General features: G+C 41.3%; 1 non-coding gene across 1 annotated transcript; it reads right to left on the bottom strand.

The window, feature by feature from the left end:
* Positions 1-1,368: 1,368 nt before the first annotated feature.
* On the bottom strand, positions 1,369-1,500 carry LOC115869126. The gene has a single exon (XR_004046010.1). It is a non-coding gene; the product is annotated as a small nucleolar RNA SNORA42/SNORA80 family (small nucleolar RNA).
* Between the last annotated feature and the right edge of the window lie 16,988 nt (positions 1,501-18,488).

Below are 18,488 nucleotides of genomic sequence, written 5' to 3'. Positions count from 1 at the left end.
TGGAGAGGAAATGTTTTGAGAATGATGAGGGCAATGAATGTATAAATGCCCTTCACACAATTGATGTATGTATGGATTGTGATAAGCGTTATATGAGCCCTTAATAAAATTATTTTTTTTAAAAAGAGTCCTATGGCAGTGTAGAGAAGCAGGTCCTGATGTAGCCTTAAGCTCTAGCAATGCACAGCTAGGCGACAGGATCCATGGGTTGGCTTGGGCCACAGGTAACACAGCGCAGAGTTGAGCCAAAGGACTAACTCAAGCAGCAACACGCTGGTCTGCTTACCAGGGTGTAAGAGGGGAAGAAGCCAGCCTCAGAGAACCATTATCTACATTGCCCTCCAATCAAGCTGTGACCTGATTAAATTCTGCCCACATGTTCCTATGGAAGACTATATCACATAATAAACCTATCATAACTTTTGCTGAATATATACCCCACAGACATAAGAGACAGAACATGAACAGATGTATGCCCTCCTTTGTTTATTCTAGCGTAGTTCACAATAACAAGAAGCTGGAAAGAGCCCAAATGCCCATGAGGGGAAGAATGGATAAAGAAACTCTGGTACCTACACTACACATTCCTAAAAAACAGTGATGAAAACCTGAAAGACCTCATGACATTGAGGGACCTGGAAACCATTATGCTGAATAAAGTTAGTTAAGCACAAAAGGATATATACTGTATGAGTCCACTTCTAAAAGGATAAACACTAAGGCGAAGGCAAGCTTCTGCTTTCAGGTCAGGTAATCTTATCTGGTCTCCTAAGCAACCAGGCAGAGAGCCTGCCTACTGCCCATGAACCATATGTTATCATCTTTATATGTACATCTTCAAAACCACTTCAAGAGAGGAGAGCTCAACTCAACTGATGTCAGGTTTTCAAGACGGGGTTCAGGGAGGGGATCATTCACTTGTGGCCATAAAACATTATGCTGAGGTTACTCCAAATCAACAAACACTCCTACAAGAGTGCTGAGAGAAACTTACTGAAAAGTCGAGTTCAGATCGGAGGAAGGGGTCATGTATGGCCTGATTATACTTATGTTGGTGGATAAGGCAGGTGGAGCAATTTTTTTATAGGCGAAAAAACAAAACAAAAATGTTTATTAATACTTCTACCAAGCTCAAGGGGAGAATGTGCCTGGCACTATGTTCCTAATTGGACAGGTTTGGCCTAGTTTCTGTCCAGCTTTTGGTGGCCCACGTCATGTGCTATAGACTCCTGGGACTTAATACTCTGTTCTTTTGAGGCACACAACATCCTTCATAAGCCACACCAGAAGGTTTAGATGTGGAAACTCCACTAAGAAAACTGGGCTTCACTGAAAATTCAACAGTAGCAGAATTTTTTTTCTTTTTTTCACTGTGTAACCCGCTTCAGTGCCTGAAGTCCATGGAGGTAAAGCCAGGCAATGATTCAGGGTTACAATTTGATTTGGCATGGGACATGATGAGAGGCCCATGGGATCGGACCTGCCATAAATAACTGTAGCAGATTTAAGGAACCCTTGAACTTGAGGCTGAAATGCCCCAGTGTGAAAAGGAGCAGATGACTGCTATCATAAGGTTATGGAATCGGTGGTCATTGGACTTGGGTTCAGATCTCTTGCTTTGAGGTTGCACAATGAGTAGTGACCCAGGACTACCATGTATCTACTATTTTCATGTCCGCCTTGCTTTCTTACAACATGTATCAATCTGGTAAGCATGGTTTTACCCTTCTAAATGAGTATTCTTGACAATTTTGCCCTATCACCAATCCTTATTTTTCATGTAAATAGTGTCCAATTATTTACAAGTTTAATCTGTGCAAGTCAACAATTCATACAGTGTGGGGTGAAGTTTGCCAATATTTATATAATTTCCTTTTCTCGACAGTCTATGCCATTGGCAAAATTAATGACACTATCAATAGAATTACTTTATGCCCCAGGGGGATGGTTTATGATGTTCTCTATCATAAAACGATGAAGATGTCTAAAGTTAATCAGGGACATATATAAACTGTAAATATATGGATGATTTGGGGCTCACACTTAATTCTAGCCCCGATCTAAGAAAATTTTGTTTTTATGATATGGTCCTACTGGATACCCTCATGACGTGGTCACTACAGATACAGATGCTATAGCAAAGTGTGGTGAAGCAATTAGATGGTGTCTGGGTATCAGGAAAAATAGCTGCTGGAGGCAGAAAGGTTAGTCTTCAAACAAACAGCCATCTAAATGAGGCATCAACTAAACCAACATGAAAGAAGCATGGCAGCCTGTGGAATTCAAGGATGTAAATAGTAAAATCCTAATCCCAAGAAGAAAATTGTATCAGAACTTAAATTGTGAACAACAGGTTTGCAGAAGGCAATGGTTGACAGCGGACACCCGAAACCCATTTGCGGGGTTCCCACATGGGATTAAGTCTCTGGTGAGTCCTCTCTGAGAAAAGTGGAGGGATGTGAATAGCCTTACTCTCAGACAAAGAGCATTGCAATGTCAATTATGGCAGATTAAAATATAATACTTAATCATTTGATTTCCCTATGACCCATTTTAAAACGTTTCGGTTTTTAATATTTTCTGCTTTCTTTTTTATTCAGATTTTCTGTTTTACCTAGTTATTGTTATTGGCTTGTTTTTGTTTGCTTGTTTGATTCCTCTTTGTGTTTTGTATGGTTTCTGTATGTGAAATCTAGGATAGGTAAATCTATAGCCATGGTAACTGGATTACTATGACAGGGAGAATGGGGGGGGGTGAGAAACAACAATGGGCATGAGAAGAAAATGTTTGGAAATTGATTGTGGTGATGATTGTACAAGTCTTCTTAATAGGACTGAAAAATTGAATTGTATGCTACATAAAGTATATGCCAATAAAACCACTGGGAAAAAAACCTCAAAGGGTAGCGGAATGGTTCATTGGATACTACAATTTTACATATGCTTTCTTATTCTCAGGTTAAAATACTGGTCTGATAAAACTTACCATAAGCACAGAATTCCTAAAGACTGGCTTATGATTGTTGCAACCCTGACTAGACCACAATATTTGGAAAATGTCATCTTCATCGGGCAACACAGTAAAGACTGGGGATGGGTGTGGGAAGAAATTAGGTTCTCATAACATTTTTTGAATGTTCAGTGGCCAGAAAAAAAAATGTCTTGCATATGCGTGTGTAACATCCAAAAAAATACTGCTTTAAAAAATTGTGTAATCGCTGGAGATTCCCTTGCAGAGGGGTCTCGGGGAGGAGATGAGCCAGTCAGGGTGCGATGTAGCAATGATGAAAAACACAACTTTCTTCCAGTTCCTAAGTGCTTCCTTCCCCCCACTATCATGATCCGAATTCGACCTTGCAAGTCTGGCTAGACCTGAGGATGTACACTGGTACAGATAGGAACTGGAAACAGGGAATCCAGGGTGGATAATCCCTTCAGGACCAGTGGTGTGACTGGCAATACTGGGAGGGTAGACGGAGAGTGGGTTGGAAAGAGGGAACCAATTACAAGGAGCTATATGTGACCTCCTCCCCAGGGGACGGACAACCGAAAAGTGGGTGAAGGGAGACGTCGGACAGGGCAAGATATGACAAAATAATAATTTATAAATTATCAAGGGCTCATGAGGGAGGGGGGAGCGGGGAGGGAGGGGAAAAATGAGGACCTAATGTCGGGGACTTAAGTGGAGAGGAAATGTTTTGAGAATGATGAGGGCAATGAATGTATAAATGCGTTTCACACAATTGATGTATGTATGGATTGTGATAAGAGTTGTATGAGCAAAACAAAAAACAAAAAAAAGAGTTGCATGAGCCCCTAATAAAATGATAAAAAAAATTGTGCAATCGAAAATAGTCACGGTTAGAGCTGTGTAAAAGTGCAATCCACGGGACATGGATGTCGTTTAATTGTGTGCTAATTCACCTGTTCAGGCATGTCTTTGCTGTCCCTGGGTATTCATCAGAAGGTCAGGTATAATTACAATTAAGATTTAAGTTACTTAGGAATAGACATATACTGTCATTCTATAATGACTTTTTGGGGGCCAAGGTGGGGGGCATGGAATAAGGCTTATTTAATAGTTAGATACATGAGTCTAAAATAAGTGACATTTCTAATGATTGTGCTTCTAGTCTTACTTATTTTTTAACTGAAAGAAGAAATTAATTTTGTTAGTACATGTCTACATTTTTAAACTAGTGTTGAAATTAAAAAATGTATTAGGTGAGGACATTTTATCAAAACTATATGCATGGCAACTGTTAATTTAACTTTGGGATTACATATAAGATTTAAGCAGAAAAGAGGAAACTATAATCAGTTGTTGAGGTGGTATCCAAACCCTTTCCCCCCATTTGATTATCTTTCCAGATAATTAATGACTCTAGCAGTAGGATTACCTTATGCTCCAGGGGGATGGTTTATAATGTTCTCTATCATGAAATGATAATGAGGTCTCTAAAGTGAATCAGAGACAATATATATTTTAAATATGCATATTAAAATGTTTTTAAGCCACACTTCTCCTTCAACTCTTATTGAATTGTAGTATTACTTGCATTAGAGTATTTACAGTAAACAAAGAAAGTGGGTCAAATAATTGAATACTATGTTTTAAAAAATAAATTGCCGGAGTTGATTCTGACTCACAAAAACTCATGTGTGCTAGATTACAGCTGTCCTGCACAGTTTCCAGTGACTGCTCTTTTAGAAGGAGTTCACCAGGCCTGTCTATCTAGCTGCTTCTGAGTGTATTTGGACCTGCAACCTTTCAGTTAGCTGTCCTGACAGTTTACCGAATGATTGGTACCACAGAAACTGCCAGGATTCAAAATAAGATTTAAGAATTCAAAATAATTGCAGAGGAACTTCCAGGAGCTTTTTTCTGAACAAACCCACCAAACCCATCAGAAGAAGACAAAGTTCATTGGCTGAATAAGCACAAGCTCCCTTAGAACAGGGGCTTACAGGTGTTTTACAAAGTAGCTCTTTCGCCAACAAAATATCACATAGCTCCATCTCTTCTTTCTGATAATAAGTGTTTTTTCTGAAAAGTTAGTAAGTGTAAGCCAATCCCTTATTAACTTAATGCCTCCCACATCTAAGATCAGTTCAGTGCTCCAAGGATACAATTATGAAGGCTCTTAGGAGTTACCCAGTAAGTTTTATGGTGATGAGATAATGCTTGGATGTAAGAAAATGGAGAAAGCAAGCTTTACAGCTCTTTTGCATACAAAAGGGAAAATAATTTATAAACAGATAAGGCTTTAAAAATGGTTAAGGATGCTATTGTGGGAAGATTCTATGCCTTTAAATCTTATTAGTCTTAAATTATTGATGGTTGAAAGAGTAGATAAACTGTTTTACATGATCAAACATTCCACCTGCACCTTCTGCACCAAGTGTAGAAGATGAATATGCTTTGGGGTACTGGCCTTTTTTGTTTCAGAAGGAATAGTATCTCATGAGTTGGATATTTGTTAATTAAGTAAAGACTGTTCCTGAAATTGGATATGTGTAAATTAAGTAAATGAATAAAGTTATTCATTCCAAATGAATAACTAACCCCACCATTACTTTTATATCAATACTTTTAAAAATATAAATAATTTTATATAACATGTTAAGTAGACTAAAAAAACATTAAATCGTTGAGGAAACATCCAAATCCTTTGTTCATCCTCATTTGGCAAGCTTTAATAAAGGCATAAAAAAATTAGATAGACAAATCCACTGATTCTTTGGCGATTATATATCTATCAGAAAAAATTTGTATGTGATTATATATCTCTCAGAAGAAATTTGTATGTGATTATGTATCTGTCAGAAGAAATTTGTATGACCTGGGCTTTTCTTCCTTTGGTTGAGCCTCACACTAGGATTGGGAAGCTGTTCATTCGGAGAGAAAAGATCGAAAGGGGAAGAACCTTGTCCAAAGGAGATTAAGTGAATACTAGGAACATCTCAGCCTAAACTGAAAGCCAAAGTCAAGCGCTCTGCGCAAGAATCAATTCTGACCCATAGAGACCCAATAGGACAGAATGGGCTTCCAGGATTGAGATTCTTCACTGCGCAGAAAGCCTCGGCCTTCTCTCTCTTGGGGAATGACTGCCATGAATGGTCAACCCTCTGATCTTGTAGTCAGTGAGCCACTTTGCAATCCACTGTGCCACTATGCCACCAGGGCCTTTGCCTGGCCCCCAGAAGGAGCCCAGTAGATGTCCTTTCAAAGGCATGTGAAGAGACTTTAGGTTTTAGAATGAATTTCTTACATATACAATCTTACATATTTCTCAATATGTTTATTTTTTTCTCTTTTATTATACTCCATGACAGGTTACTCAGTTCTTGGTGAAGTATGCTTTAAGATGCTGTCAGTGTTTTCTGAATTAAAGGGAGAGAGGGGACGACCCATTTCTATGCTTTTAGAGGAATCTGTATTTACACTTTGAGAGGACCAAAAAAGCTGTAGCCAGGGGTAATTCAGTGAGAAATGTGAAGCAGTTGCTCACAAAGGGTTCGCTTCAAATACCAGGATGGATTTGAGGAACATGTGAGTGACAGCTTCCCGAGTAACGCCATGACACCTAGCGGACGGCCTGAACTTCCGGAACTCCTTTCGATGGAGGTTCTATTACCTCTTACCTAAACATTAAAGGGAGGGATGACCCTGGAGGGCTACAGACATTTTCACTCCTATTGAGTGCATTCTGAATCACAGTGACCACACAGGACAGGGTAGAGCTGCCCCTTTGGGTTTCTGAGGCGGTAATTATTTTTGGAGCAGTTTTATTGGTACATAATTTGCATATCATACAATTCAGTAGTTCAATCGTTCAATCGTATCAAGGAGAAATGTACAATCATCACCACATCAAGTCTGGAGGTTAACCCCCAGCCACTCACCGCCGCCAAGTCTATACATCTTCACAGGAGCAGAAGCCGAGTCTTTTTTCAGTTAGAACTGCGGACTCGCTTAGCAGCCTGATTTGTAATCTTTCTTTTCTTTTTCTCCCCGTTTTGCAAATTGCTTTATAACCCAACAAGAGAGCACAGAGGAGGTCCTGTACCCACCAGCACAAGCAAGGTTCGAAGATGCAGGTGTGCCCGGAGCCAGGCTGCAGAAGATGCAGGTGTGCCCGGTGCAGGCTCTGGTGTTTGGATGGAGGCGGCGGTCCTTGGTTTTGGACGCCTGCCTGGGTGTGTGGGCACAACGCATGCTTTACCCAGATTTGAACAGAAGGATGGCCACGTGGCCCAGGTAGAAGTAGAGGAAGTGCTTAGCTTCATGTGTCACGTAACTACCACCGTTTCTGCCCACAATGCAGTGCCAAGTGGGATGGTACTTCTTGTCCAACTCCTTCTGGCTGTGGGCTGCAATGTCCTTCTCTATGTTCTATTTCGCCAGCGCCTGAGCAGCGCACCCCACCGAGGCCTGGGTCATTTCTGATCGCGGCCTTTCGGTCGCACGTGGTCACCATGAAGGCTGGACGAGCCACTGCGGCAGTCCTGGGGGAGGGGGTAAGAGCCGCTCAAACACAGCGAGAGGAGCTGTCATTTTATAGGAATATAAGAAATGAAATCCTAATTCACATTCATAATTCACAACCCAATAATAAAGTAAAAAGGTCTCAGCCAATTCCAGGATTTTGAAAGAACAGAGGATAAGAAAGGAATATAAAACTCTCGTCTCTGCCAGCCGTAACAGCTTTCATTTTGTGCAGGGACGTACAAAACAACAATACATCTGTAGTCAAGCAGGGGGAGGTGGCAGTTAGATTTGAGGTCAACTGTAACCTGTGTGAAACCTTAGGGGTGGATTCAGCCTACCAATCGGGCCACAGCCTCATGATGTTTCTTTGGGGTGGGGCCTTTTCTATAATCGAGACCATGAGAACTTCTCTGTCCCTTGCCCTTTGCTGTCCTTGCTGGGACTCTGCCTCCAGGGGTGTCCCCAGGTGGGCCGCTGACCTTAGGAGTTGTAGGCGCCGTGCAATGTTTCCATAGTCCTGGACCCCTGCTTCCCACTTCACCTTTCTGTATCACCTGCCTTCCCCTACGTGAGCCTGAAGTGGTCTCTGGCCAGCCCCGGACCCATGAACTTGAGTTCAACTGGGCTGGGATGTTTTCTTGATATAAAATTACTTCTTGATATAAAGTTCTTTCTTATACATATAAGAGTGTCACTGGTTTTGTGTCTCTAGACAACCCAGCCTAACACAGAATAATCTAAAATTCAACATCAATGAAGAATTGTAGATATGGGAAATCAAAAAAGCTAGAAAACACAGCCCTGCCTTTGAGAAGTTTACCATTAGGCTCTCTAATAGGAATTACAAAGAGACACATAGGAGAAACCAAAGAAGATCAGTACAGAAATCTAGACCTTTCTTCTTGGATAAGGCACACATTCTTGGACAGCGGTGACCAGGTGGTGCCTATCTCCGATCAGAATTGAATTGAGAGGCATAGAGAGCAGGGGCGGTTCTTTAGAACTCTCTGGGTGTCAGTGGGGGTACAACTGAACTCTACTTTGTCAGAGTTGGGAGTCTACTGAAGCAGTCGGAAACAAGCCAATGACTCTCCAGTTAATCAGCTGAAAATCTGTTGGTTACAGACTAGCAGTGCCATTAAAAGAGGGTAGCCACGATGGGTTTTCAGCTACAACCTTTCTCCCGATGACTTAGCAGTTTCATGGAGCGAAGAAAGCTGTGGCTGAAGCTGAGTCAACAGGTGTTTCTATGATGACAGGTATCATTGGGAAACTAGTTTATAGTTAATTGAGAAGCTCAATAAAACCATAATGGTATAATAATACTCTTAATAGAAATATTCTTTCAACTAAATAAATTCTTTGAGATCCTAACCTGCCTTGACTTCAGATTTACTAAGATATTAGTCACCTAGTTGTAATTGTCTGAATCATCAACTTATAAATAAAATGGGAAGCAATGGCCCTGGATGAAATTATCTTCGGCATGATGCATTACTGTACCCAAACCCAAACCCAACCTCACTGCTACGGAGTCGATGCCTACTCCTAGTGATCCTAGAGGGAGGGGTGGAACTGCTGCTGTGAGTTTTGGGGACTGTGGTTCTTTATGGGCGTAGCTGCCAAAGAACAGCTGCTGGTTTTGAACTGCTGACCTGGCAAGTTAGCAGCCGAATGCATAACCATTACACTATTAGGGCTCCACTCTATCATTCTGCCACTTTTATTTGAAATTTCAGAATTTTGAGTGATGGTATTTCAGTTACTTGTTCTTATTTGAAGTACCTTTCCCACACACCGTGATCGAAACCTCGTCACTTCCATTTCCCCACTGAGCCACTTAAAACTAAGAAATTTGCCTTCTGAAAAGTTTCTTCCTTGTATCTTTCTTTCTCATTTGAGGATGATCTGAACCCATGAACAAATTACATGAGGTAAAGTCTGGGCTCTCCAACTTCCACGCTCTATCCTGAATGCTGAATGAACTTGGGAGCAGCAGATGTCTTAAGTTTGCAATCGATGGTGAAGTTTGAGCCACTTTAAGCAAACAAAGCAGGACAGAAATGCTAGTTAGGTCTCTTGTAAATAAGCAACTGTTACTACTTTTGATAAACCACAATACTGTGCTGTACTCCAGACCTGGTTTAGACTTGTGGTGGGAGTTGACTGTCATTTTAATCTGGAAGATTAGATGATTATTATTACTGGTGGTGGTGGTGGTGGTTTGTGTTTGTAGGGTAGGGCAGTGAAGAGAGAATTTTCTAGGAGATATACATATATATATACACATACTAGAAGAAAGTTATCAATCCCTTGGCTAGTAAAAATTAAAATGAAAGGCACTGCTGGGTGAGCATGGAGAAAATTATAAAAATACTACAAGAAACTTATACTCTGAAAAAGGATGACTATGGGAGAGCAAATATGTCTAATGCTAAAAATGTGTAATGTGCTAAGCCAATGTGACCGAATCTTTTTTAAATAAAGAGAAAATACATTTTTAAAAGGAGACAGATCAAAAAGTATGGTATCACGTTTTAAGGGTAGTAAAAGCAGTAAAGACTTGTACATAAGTGCTAAATTAGATCCTGCTCCCCCCCACCCACCCAAGTGAATGGCCTAAGGGATTTTGTGTAAGTGTGTAATGTTACAAGACAGCTTAAAAAAAAAAAAAGGAGTGGTGGCGGGGTGGGAAGGGTAGAACCATTATAGTAAAGTTAGAGAGTTTAAAGCTTATTATTTTTATTCTCAGGAAATGAAGACATTTTTGTTGTGATTTTGATTTTAGGATTCAGTGTGAAGTCTATTAGTTCTTGAAGTAGAGTTTTCTTGGTAATAATTATGATGTTGGGGCATTCCACCTGTCAGCGCTATTTCTCAATTTGTTTGTGATCCAGAATTGTAAGACGGGCAGTGTCTGCGGGCCTATACCTTTGATTAATGGACTGGTGACATTGAGAAGTGACACAACTGACTATCCATATATGAACATCTTGTATACAGATCTTAAGTGCAATCATACTAAATTACAATCAATAACCACACCTAACAATTCAACAATTGCAAAACTAAATGCATTTAATTTATACATGCTTGAAAAAGCTATCCTTTGAAGTCAGATGGTATCTACGGAAATTAGCGCCTTTAGCAAGCACTGAATTTCACCTCTGTCCAAACATCTGACACCCATCTTTTAGATAACTTTGCCATAAAAACAACAGAAAAAAACCCAAGTCCAGCTTTCTAATCGCTGACTTAACACATTATGCCACAGTTTGAGTATTACAACAACACCTTGCTTTCACTGATGAAAATTGGTCAAGCGTGTGCTCCAAGTTATTCTTTTCAGTTTGTCTCTTTCCATTCAAGATAGCAATGTCGCACAGTTTGCCTTGACCCAGGAAAGCGCTATGATATGAAAGCAGTAGTTTTAACTTGCTGAATGATCTCTCACAGCTAGTGGTAGAAACTGATGGTCAATAGAATCCACTCAATGGTGCCACCCTTCAAGATGGTGCTTAGGGCATGTGCCATACCTATGCCTTTGCAAGAAGTTGATTTTAGAATTAAAATGATTATGAAAGAAACTAAGAGAGGCAACACTCAAGTTTACACTAGTTGGAACTCATCATCTTCATTGATAACACTACTATGAAGTTCTACTTTAAAAGAAATGATATGCAAATCGATGCTTGGATTTGTGTGTGTTCATTCATTATGCAGCTAAACATTTCAAAAAGATTTTTTTTAGAAAACACATAATCATGTCAAAAATCTGAATCATCTGTGGGGAACTAAAATATGTAATTGAAATTCATAGATGATCAAAACTGATCATTTTCATCTTCTTTCCAATAAAATCTTTTAGACAACTAACATACAACAAAAAACTCAGTTGTGACACTTGCTTTTTCATGGGGTTGTAATAAAGCTAAAAGACATAATGCAGTATTTACCAAAGTGCTTCCTGTAGGTTGATAAGTTTTACTACAACAAAAATGTGGTTAAGTAAATGAAGAAACTCTGAATTGAATAAATTAAGCACGTTCTTTCTCTTTAGGATATTGCAGGTATACCTTATGCTAACAGAGCTTAGATGGCTATCCACAAGGTGAGCCAATTTCCCAACAGGTTTTACTTGATTATCGACTATGATTAATCTCAGAGTATCTTCCAGGCCTAGTACTATGCATACAATTTTCAGTTGTCACATTTTGTTTTATTTACAAGTTTGTGAACAAGATAAAAAGGGGCCCAGCTAATCTGCCAGCAAAAAAAAAAAAAAATCCATGCCAGATTGAATAATTCTTGGCACTATTTGTCAATGTCCGGGTCTTGTCTCCTTCCTGACACACCGTAGATGGTATTCTTCGTCAGCGGAGTTTTTGGTGGGGGTGATGTGAGTCATCTCCAGGTTGGTACCTTTACAGACCAAGGCAGCTCTCTTTTCTTTGACTGCCACGCAGGCAGAGGTTCCAGATTGTGGCATTTTATAGCCAGAGTCTCAAAGTAAGGCCTGCCAAGCAGAGTCTAGGACAGCAGAGCCCCCAGCTGACTCCTAAGGGCCCCCAGCTGACTCCTAAGGGCTGCGTAACACACACAAGAAAAAGAACCTCTGATGTCTTGAGCTGATAAAATTTGGGGTTGTTTGTTACCGTTGCATGGCTTAAATGATCCTAACAGGTATACTACAGTGATCAAGAGGATCAAGAATAAGTTATATTTTTAAAACTGGAAACATTTTAAACTTTCTGTTGTCCAGTCAGAGACCGGCAAGGGGAGAAGAGGTGATAGTGGAAGGAAGCTGGCAGGAAGCTTGCACACACAAGAGAGGTGGAGACAAGCTTCTGAGCATGTCTGCTAGCACAAAGGATGTGAAGGGCAGGACACAATGCATTTTCTCATCACTGGATGAGACCTGACATAGTGAAGATAACGAAATGGGGCAGGGGTGCGGGCAGAGAACAGGGTGTTCACACAACCACTACAATGACTGAGCGTGGAGTTTGGGTCTGAGACAAGAGCACAGCAGGAATCAGGGGTGCTGGGGTGCGGAATGGCACACACCTGAAAAGAGAGAGGGGACACTATGGAGGACCAGCCAATGACAGAAGAGCCACCAGTCAGCTCGCCCATGATGGGAGGTCCACCCTAACAGAATAGAAGACCTAGCTTTATGTTTTGCTAGGCCTTTAGACTAGCCAAGGGCCCTTTGGCTATCTTTTCCAAAGTATCCTCCTTCAATAAGCTTACTCTTTCTGTTCAAATCTTTTCAATGATTCTTGTCTGAATGTTGTCCCTTGCCTGAAATCTTTTTTGCAAGTGGGACAAGAGCTGAGGAGTGGAGAGGCTTGAAACTCTGAGCCTCCTCCAGGTTAACACTTCTCTTGATTTGAAAGAAAACTAGGTCAGACCCAGAGCTTAGGAAATGGCTAGACAGACCAGACCCCAAAAGGCAAGGATCCAGAGACTGGACAGATTCATCAAATTGTGACAGGTTGTCATGGAAGGTGTCAGCGACAGTAGGAGTCATTTGGAAAGTAAGAAACAAGGTCTTAATGAGGGAAGTTTAGCAGTAGGCAAGGGGGCTCAACTTGATGAGGCCTTTGAGGGCAGGCCTGAACCCTGGAGGGTTGGTCATAAAGGGCAAAAGGAGAGCCCAGATACTGGAACAGTGCTTGATCATTGCCTAAGAAGATTAGATGATTAATCCATTAGACTAGAGCTTATTAAATATGGTTGGACTAGAAATATCTTTAATTTCAGAGCATCGGGTGGGGCTGAATCTATAGATGAACAATTAATGGCTCCAAAGTAGAAGAATGGTGGAAAGGAGCCAAGTGAGTCATTAAAAACTGAACATCTCATGAGTGGCTCTAGGGAATGAACAAATAGGTTTTCAAAATAAATATTAGAAAAGAAATGAATTTCTGTTGACCTCTTAGCCTTCTATGATGGAAAATATTTAATTATGACCTGGCTATATGTTTTCTAAAACTTTAAGATACTTGGTTGTCTATTCTAACTAGAGGTACCTTCATGGACTTCTAGAACTTTTTATGGACTGGAACCAACAAAACAAGGCCATTTCTGGCTTGCTCGTGAAGGCACACATCAAAGGAGATGATTTCTCCCACTGTCCTTAATTCTTCTGATTTTCTCTTTCATATTCCCTTGCATAAGCCCTTCTGTACTTTATCCCCCGTCCCAGACAATGAGGTCGGTGAATACGCATTTTTCATCTGCTCAGCACCTGGTATATTACCTGTCACAAAGGATGACAATCGTATCTCACTTGAACTATAGGTTGCAAAAATCTTCTCCTTTTTCTTCCAGCTTCCTGTCCTTTTGACTCACTGTGATGATTAAGTTTTATGTCAACTTAGCTGGGCCAGGCTCTTCAGTAGTGTGAAGTCAGACTTCACCACAATGTTACCTATCATAATGTAGCAAGAAGTTATGTGAAAATTAGAGTAGAGTCAACTCCGTACTCTACTCACAACCTGATGATGTCTTCTTCTAGGGAGTATGATATATATATATATATATATATATATATATCACAGAACTCTCTCCCCCTTTCTCCCTGCTGGCCTGAATCCTGCACTTGACTTCTTGCAAGCTGGGCTGCCAGCCCACCATGTGGCCTACTAGCCTGGAAGCTACCAGTGGCCTCTCTTATTGCCTGCAGACCTGGGAGCCATCAGAGCCTAGCATCTGACCTGCTGACCCACCTCGGCATCCGTCAACCATGGTCTTCCTGCTTTAACATTATGGTTTATCTTTCAGCTTCCTGTTTCTGCTTAAGTCAGGCAGGGCCTCCAGTGTAACATCTGACACACAGATCTGAGATGGATCTGCCTCTGGGGGAGTGAAAAAAACATTTTAAAAATAATTTTATTGGGTGCTTATACAGCTCTTATCACAATCCATACATACATCCATTGTGTCAAGCACATTTGAACATATGTTGCCATCATCATTCTCAAAACATTTTCTTTCAGCTTGAGCCCTTGATATCAGCTCCTCATTTTCCCTCTCCCTCATGAACCCTGGAAAATTTATAAATTGTTATTGTTTTTTCATGTCTTACACTGTCTGACGTCTCCCTTCACCCACTTTTCTGTTATCCATCCCCCCCCCCCCAGGGGGTTATATGTAGATCATTGTGATCAGTTCCCGCTTTATCCCCCACCTTTCCCCTTACTCTCCTGGGGAGTGAAATATTTTAATATGGCTTTTCTACCAATGTCTCTACGTAACTCCCACTAAATGAGAGGAGGGGACTACGCAAATAAGAGAGGGGATTGGTCAGTTTTCATTACCATCCCTCCCTTCTTGGCCATCCTTTGAAGCAGCAGCTAAGAGAGAAACTCCAAGGACCTTGGAAGACCATGTTCAAAATCTCTGTCTGAAGTGGCAGAGTCCCCTGAGACCAGACACCTCTGAGGCTGTGGCAGGAAGACTCAGAGGAGCAGTGCTGAGACCGAAATTGAAGGACAGACTGACAGGTGGGCTGCCTTCCTGGTCCATGGAGCCAAAGGCCAGGGCACTAGTGGCTTAGAGTTTGAGGACTGGGGTGGAATTTGGCTGCTGGCTAAGGAAACCAATGACTGTCTCCTTACTCTTTACAGATTCTGACTTATGGTAACCTGTTGATTTCTCCAATAAACTCCCTTAATGATGAGGATTATCTGTAAATTCTTTTTTTTAATCTGTAAATTCTATGTGGCCAATGCAATAAATTATTGAACCCACATGTGTTAGTCTGGGTTGACTAGAGATACAAATCTAGAGGCATTCAAATGTATATAAGAAAGAGCTTTATATACAAGAGCAATTGAACATTGAGAAAACATCCCAGCCCAGTCCAGATCAAGTCCATAAGTCCGATATTAACCCATATGTCTGATACCAATCTATAAATCCCTCTTCAGACTCATGAAACACATGCAATGACGCCGAATGCAGGAAGATCACAGGCCACTGGGTGGAAAGTCTTGTGGATCCAGTGGTGGTAGAAGAATCTCAGGCTGGCGTGGGTCTCCATGTGGCTATTCCAATTCCCAGGCTCTGGCTGCATCAGTGTAGCTCCATCAGGCTTCTCGTCAGTAATATCTTACAGGGAGTGAGCGTGTGTCCTGCCTCCAGCAAGCTATTTTTCTCCTTAGCACATCCAAATGAGGTCATCATGCTGCGACCTGATTGACAGGCTAAACTCCACCCCTTCACTCTAAGTCTTAGATTGACAACAGATCATGTAACTACCACATCACAATAGACGTAAAGTGCAACAGGGTGAATGGTTTATGTCAGAATAGGTAAAGAGGGATGGCATGACTGCCCTCTGTTTCTTGGCAAAGGGGAAGCCAGAGGAGGTCAGATTTGTCCACTCCATAGTTGTTCCCCACAGGGCTTACCTAGTCAGCCGCTGGGTGGGCTGTTCTCTTGATAGAAAGTTCTTTCTTATACATAAATGAGTGCTATTGGTTTTACTTCTCTAGAAAACCCAGCTTAACACCTGTACCCATTCCAATTCATTCTATACAATGCTACTCTCCCTGCCCCAAGTAGTCCACCTGGCAAATCCCCATGAACTCTTCCAATCTCTGGTCAAGCACCACCATATGCAAGGCCTTATCTGACATTCTCAGGCAAAGTTAGATGGTTCATTCTTCTTTGCTCACATATAATATTGTCCACACCTGTGGCAGGCATTAGGCTCTCAATAAATATTTGCATGACATTTTAATTAATTAAATGAGTGATTTATAAGTCTGTATGTAAAATGTCCTATGATATAAATTATATTTTAATTCTTTTTATTTATTTTATTTTTTTATATTCTAATTCTTTAGGCAATGTTGTCCTCTTTCTGTTTGTACTACAGAATTAAATGAGTCATACTTTAGAATTAATCTTCTCATATCTACATCATTTGTGACTGGGAAGCACTATAAAGAACTTCCAGAAATGTAATTTACAAATACCACACACAATTTATAACTTTTGAATCAAAGTAACAACACTGTCAGCCCCACAGTTCTTCTCTAAACGTAAGATTGGTATTCTGCCGTCATTATCAATGAGGCAACACAGAAAGGCCATTGGCACCCCTTCACGCATCAGAACCCTCCCTCCCCGGAGGGAGGCCCTGAAATGGAACCACTCCTTAGCAATCGAGGCCTGATACTCAGGCCTCCACTCTTTGGATTTGACACAAAATGGAGGTAGACGACAATCAAGTTAGCAGAGTGAACGTGGAAAAGTAAGGACAGCAGTTCAAAGACGTGCTAAAAGCTATTGGGAAGCTCCTCAGCAGCATTTAAAGAAGTAGAAAACTCGTGCCCGCACCGTCAATTGCATGTCTTGCGACTTAGCTGTGTGAAAAACTGCATCATCTGACCTAAGAGAAATTCTGATCGCAAAGTTCATGGGCTGCTACAGTTTCTTCCCCATTAGCTGCCACGCAGTCTCACACCATCATTTCTCGTACCAGTTTCTCCAGAAAGGCTTCTTCAGGTGCTGTCCCAAATCTTTGATTCTCCTATCTTTTCCTCCGGACTCATCCTGCAGTCAGACTCATCTGACTTCCATTACAACCATTAACGTGAAGCCCTTTCTCTAGGTCACCCTGATGTCTTCATTGCCCAAATTCACAAGTGTATTTCTGTCCTTGTCTTCCTGAACCTTTAGCAACAGGAAGCCGTTATTTCTTGAAATTCTGCATCTCTCAGCATCCCTCAGATTCCTCTACCATTAAAAAAATTTTTTTAAATTGTGCTTCCGGTAAACGTTTAAAGAGCCTATTGGGTTCCCATTGGGCAGGTTGTGTACAGCTGATGGAGGAGCCCTGGTCGTGTGGGGGAGGGATGGGCGGCTCACTGTCAGCTGCCCTTCATAGAAGAGCCGTAAGCACATCCTAGGGGACGTGCGGTCTCGAAACCCTGTAGAGGGTGACTATGAGTTGGAATCAGCTATGCAACAGCAGAGCCTCCATTTGTTTGGTTGTTTGTTTTTGGTATACATAGGAGGGTAAGCCAAAAAGTATTGCCTCTAGGGTTTCAGTGCACACTGGCAGGAGTTTATTCCAAACAAAACTTGTTGAAACACGTCTGTGGGTGGCTCCAGAAAAGTTCTCTCAGCAATTCAGCAATCCACTTGTCTTGGTCTCATTAGTGTATGTTCAAACAAACAAACAAAGAATACTTTCTGTGTGTGCCATGGAGGAAAGCAATTTTGAAAGCAAGGCTAGTATTACATTTTTACCAAATGACTGAAGCGCGGCAGCAAGTTTATGAAAATGCCACCTCACGGAAACAGCAGTGCTTCGATGAATCAGCCCTCTCAGGGAAGGTCAGGACATTCTCAAACTACATTTTGGAGTTTTGAAGGGGTCACTTTAATAGATTTTCTAGGAGGACACAGGGTGCTCAAGGGGACGTATTATGAAGAATTAAACTTTTTTCTAATTAAAAAAATTTTTTTTACTGACCCATGACCCTACATGGGACAGCACCGGAGACACAGTGTGGGATGTGTGACTGAGCTGAGCTCCCCCACCCCCCACACACACACTGAAGCAAAACACTGCGGGCATGCAGTGCAATAGAGCGGCGGGGGAAGCAGAGCAAGGTGGTCCTGAGGGAGTATCAAGGATGGACTTTGGGGCCAGGGCGTGGCACCTCATCAGACTCACCCGAAAACACTCCAAAACACTCCTAAAACACTCATCCGGAAAACACTCCTAAACAGACCTTGAACTATTAACAGGTGATTCTTTCTTTTTTCTTTATTTTTTCTCTTCTTTCAGATTTTGTGTGTCAGTGGCTTTTTTGTTTGTTAGTTTGTTGGTGTTGCCGCCATTGTCGCCATGTTCTTATGTGCCACTTTGTTTGGTGTTGTCAAGGCCATCTGCAATTTTATGCACATATTATTATCTCTGCAGGTCCATCTAGATAAGATAGGCTGGATAAATAATGTGGAGAAGAAAACA

The sequence above is a fragment of the Echinops telfairi genome, unplaced genomic scaffold, assembly GCF_000313985.2.
Source record: "Echinops telfairi isolate 266 unplaced genomic scaffold, ASM31398v2 ScPeMD7_21;HRSCAF=78, whole genome shotgun sequence".
Taxonomy (NCBI): Eukaryota; Metazoa; Chordata; class Mammalia; order Afrosoricida; family Tenrecidae; genus Echinops; species Echinops telfairi.
Note: the sequence above shows the minus strand (reverse complement) of the source record. Positions and strands in the feature narration are given on the sequence as shown.